Source organism: Rhinolophus ferrumequinum, chromosome 14, assembly GCF_004115265.2.
Source record: "Rhinolophus ferrumequinum isolate MPI-CBG mRhiFer1 chromosome 14, mRhiFer1_v1.p, whole genome shotgun sequence".
NCBI lineage: Eukaryota > Metazoa > Chordata > Mammalia > Chiroptera > Rhinolophidae > Rhinolophus > Rhinolophus ferrumequinum.
The window spans coordinates 46965979-46970589 of NC_046297.1; the positions used below are offsets into that span (position 1 = coordinate 46965979).

Sequence of the window (4611 nt, forward strand, 5' to 3'; positions counted from 1 at the left end):
GCAATAAATGGACAAGACAAACAAAAAACCAAAAACTAATAGACACAGGCAACAGTTTAGTGGTTACCAGAGGGTAAGGGGAGGAAGGTGGTATAAGAGGGGAAAAGGGGGCCAAATATGTGTATGGTGATGGAAGGAGAACTGACTCTGGGTGGTGAGCACACAATGTGATATATGGATGATGTATTATAGAATGTACACTTGAAAACAATGTAATTTTATTAACCATTGTCAACCCAATAAATTTAATAATAAAACAAGATACTGTATAATAAGTTATCAGACACATGCATCTAATTTATAAATTATTATAAGTGCTATGGTATTAATAAGATGCAGTGATGTAGAAACATAAGTGAAGGGAAGGAAAAGTAAAATTTAGATCAGCTAAGGGAGTGATCTTGCTAGAGAGGTGACATTTATACAGAAGAGAAGAGCCAGCTGTTTGAAGAGGAGTTGTGGGACTTTTTAGGTTCTGGAAACAGTATAGGAAAAGACTTTGAAGTAGGAACAAAAGCAAAAAAAATGAGCTTTGAAGCATAAAAGAGAAGCCAGCAAGATCAGAGGGCAGAGTAGCATGAGACAAGGATGGAGATGTTGTCATTCTAGACCAGGAGTGTCCAAACTTTTTTCAACGGTTTTCACCAAGGGCCATATGAGGTAAAATACACAAACAGCCGGGCCACTCACTCAAGGTAAAGTATGTATTGCCACACCTGGTTTATTTAAGTAAACTAAATATATTTTTGGAATTTGCTGTGGGCCAATTAACAATGGATCATGGACCGCAGTTGGCCCGCGGGCCGCAGTTTGGACACCCCTGTTCTAGATCATTCAGGACATGGTTGGCCGTGTAAAAAACTGTGGATCTTATTGAAATAAGATGTGTAATGACTTGTTCTTTAAGATCAGGTTTATGGTTATGTGGAAAATGGATTAGAGAATATCCAATAGGACAAAATGTTTATTTGATTGTTTTTACAAAAATTATGTCATTTATTGAACTTATCTCAGATAATGGAAAATCATAATATAAGCCTAGTTAGATATTTTTTAATTTTTACAATTGGTTATTAGACAATTTTAAGTTTTTTGTTTTGTTTTGTTTTTGAATGACAGTTGTTTCATTACTCCTAGAGGTCCCTGACATTTTAATTATGTTTCAGTGGTGATAAAAAGAAAAAAAAAATGCCTTTAGTTTAGCTTCACTAAACTTCTTTTTCTTTTATACTATGTGGAAAAGGTTTTCGTTCTTGGTCATCTATGTCCATGCAAGGTATTATGAGACATCTATATATGATAGCTGGCTCACTCTGTATCTGGCTATACTCACCCCAAGACTGGAATTCTCTGAAGAAAGTTATTTCTCAGTAATCTTTGATACTGCCAAATTCAAAAGCATTTTTTGCCCTCTGTTTAAGATTAAAACTGATTTGCATCACTTCATCCTTACATTTAATATAGTTAATGTCTTTCCTCATCTATTACTTTAGACTTATTTTGTCAGCTAATATTTTCCTAAGTATCTCAAGGAGTGGCTCAGAGGAAGTTAATTGTGTTTCTGTGGAGTTGGACCTTTGGGAGGCAAGAAAAGACTTGTATCTGTATCTCTTAATCTGTAATATCCTTTCCAATTCATGATACAAAATACCTAAATCAACCAAATTAGCAGAAAATATGTAGGAGTTTAGCTTACATGGCCCTTATGTGATTGCTGTTGTGAAATCATGAAATACATCCAATTTTAAACTAATCTGGAAGTGAGATGAGTAGATGTTAAATAATCCTCTATTTCCTCTCAACATGTTTTACTGAAAAATTCCATTTTAAACAGTTACATGATTACAAGCTCTGAAATTAAATTTCATGATGAATAACTAAGCACCACTCTTCAGAGTCCCTGGGAGAAATCACATTCTCTGCAGCACAAACACTTAGAATAATCGATTGGGAGTCAATTGGCAAAGTACTTCAGATTTAATTTGCATCTCTGAAGGATCCACCTTCACTTCAGCTATTAGAAAATGTGCTGTAGCCCCTCCTTGTCCCATGTTGGTGAAGAGAAAAAGCAGGACTTCATCTTGCTTTGCTACTGTTTTACACTGTGATATATGATACCCCACTTGGTTTTAAAAGATATTTGTACCCCTTTTCTTTGACAAGAGGGCGGAGTACAACTTGACTACACATATGGCACACTTTCTGAATCAACATTAAGTCTTTCCGTTGCTTGAGTTTCTCTCAGTATAGGAGATGTATAATGAAAAAGAATTATTACAAGGGAAATTGGATCTTAGTAATACTAACATGGTATGTTGCTATGGATTTATACAAAAACTTTATTCTGATGATATTCTTCATGTTTTGGGAGAAAAAAAAGAACCACATTTGCACAGCTGGAACAACTTCAGGCAGAAACAGATCATTTTCGAAGTTGTTTGAATATCCAAAAACTACAAGGCAAATGCAGTCAACCAGGATGGTCAGATGCTATTAGACTACCTCACAGACAAGCACAGTTTTAAGGAAAAATATTTAGGTACTTTGCAAAGTTCCAATATGGATGTAGGAATTACTCTGGAGCACCAGAATATCTTTAGTTCTTTAGTGTTGGTTCCAGCAACAGATAGAAATGCTTTGAGTTCACTCTGGGGAAAACTGGCTTCTGAAATTTTAATGCAGAATTGAGATGTAGCCATGAAAGACCTTACACGGTTAAGAGATCATAGATAATAACTCTGTGAGTTCTCCACTTCTGTCTCTTCAGCTGTGAACATGGATCACTCACTGGTCTCTGTTTTCTTCAACCACCACAAAGGGCACGATAATTGTTGATGTCTTCCTTTACCAGCCACTGTGTCTTAATGCAATTCAGACGATGTGTCCACATATTCTTCGCTGTTTGACTGCAGCAGTCATAACAAATAAAGATGTTCGCAAATGCCAGAAGATCAAAAGATCTGGCCAAAGTTATTCAACAGGTGTCTTCACATGTAAAGATCCAATTACAGAGTTTGTTGAATGCTTATGTTAACTTTGACTTTGATGGGACTCAGAAAAACCTGAGGGCATGTGAATCTGTGCTTGTGAATGACTTCTTCTTCGTGACTTGTCTTGAGGATTTTATTGAAAATGACCATCTCTTCATATTTGAGACTTTTTGTTGCATCCATCAGTGTATCTGCATTAACATGTTGGCAGATAAACTGAACGTGACGCCAGAAGAAGCTGAAAGGTGGATTGTAAATTTGATTAGAAATGCAAGACTAGATGAGAAGATTGATTCTAAATTATTAGGTGATTCTAATTATTGTGTGGTTATGGGTAACAGTGCAGTCTCACCCTGTCAGCAAGTGATTGAAATGATCAAAAACCTTTCATTTAGAAGCCAAATGTTGGCCATGAATATTGAGAAGAAACTTAATCAGAATATTACCAGGTTTCCCCCAAAATAAGACCTAGCCACACCATCAACTCTAATGCATCTTTTGGAGCAAAAATTAATATAAGACCCGGTCTAACATAATATAATATAATATAATATAATATAATATAATATAATATAATACCATTTGGTTGGGATCTGGAGAAAACTGGTTAAATTATCTGTGTCTCCGTTGCTTTATCTATAAAATGGGTATAAAATGTTTCTCAAAGTTGTTGCTAAGGATAAATGAGATTATAAATAAAAGAACTCTCACACAATGCTTGACCAGAGTAAACAATTCTCCCTATGGATAAAGTCTGGACCATTTCTTGTTCACAGACTAAAGAAGGTTACAAGAATGGTATTTGATATGATTTCCATTAAAAAGTCTTTTACCTGCCTTGACAACTTTGAAGCATTGAGTGAAACATTCATCTCCCTACAACAATGCCACTCCTCGGGCCAACATAGCCTGGCTGCACTATGTCACTACGGATGAGGGCGCGTGGATACCGGCAGGGTGAAAAACAAGGGTCAGCACACTTTCTGTAAGGACTGTATCATTAGCATTACAGTTTGTGTCCCGATGATCAAATTCTGCTGTCCTTGGAAGAAAACAGCCATTGACAGTACATAAATAAACAAGCACACTGCTTTACAATAAAAATTTATTTACAGATACTGAAATTTGAATTTATATATTTTTTTTACTTTACACAAAATATATTTGTAATAACTTTTAGTATAAAAGCCATTCGTAGCTCACAGGTGGTACAAAAACAGATGGTTGGCTGAACTTCTTCTGTGAATGTGGAGAAGAGAACTGTGGGGACACAGCCAGGAGTGCATTTTCCAGGCTCTCGGCCTCACGTGGAAAGGTGCTGGCTCAGGTAGTAAATGGCCATCAACTGTGATTGGATGGCCATCAGCTGTGGCTAGTTGGGACAGAGCCAGGGTTGCAGACAGTGTGGCTCCTGCTTCCTGTGTCTCCAACCCAGATACCAGCTAGACTATAGTGGTAGGACTCCCCTATCTATGGCTCCGTGGGTGTTCCTTTTTGGCCTCACCATGTCCTGCGTTCTTATGTGGGGAGCGGGACCAGAGATCCCACCTGACAACCTGCATGACAAGAACCTACGCTAAGAGTCTTACAACCTGGAATCTAGACTGACACCCAGATTATT

General features: G+C 37.0%; 1 pseudogene; it reads left to right on the plus strand.

The window, feature by feature from the left end:
• The first annotated feature begins 841 nt into the window (after positions 1-841).
• On the plus strand, positions 842-3455 carry LOC117033723 (eukaryotic translation initiation factor 3 subunit E-like; annotated as a pseudogene).
• Positions 3456-4611: the final 1156 nt, after the last annotated feature.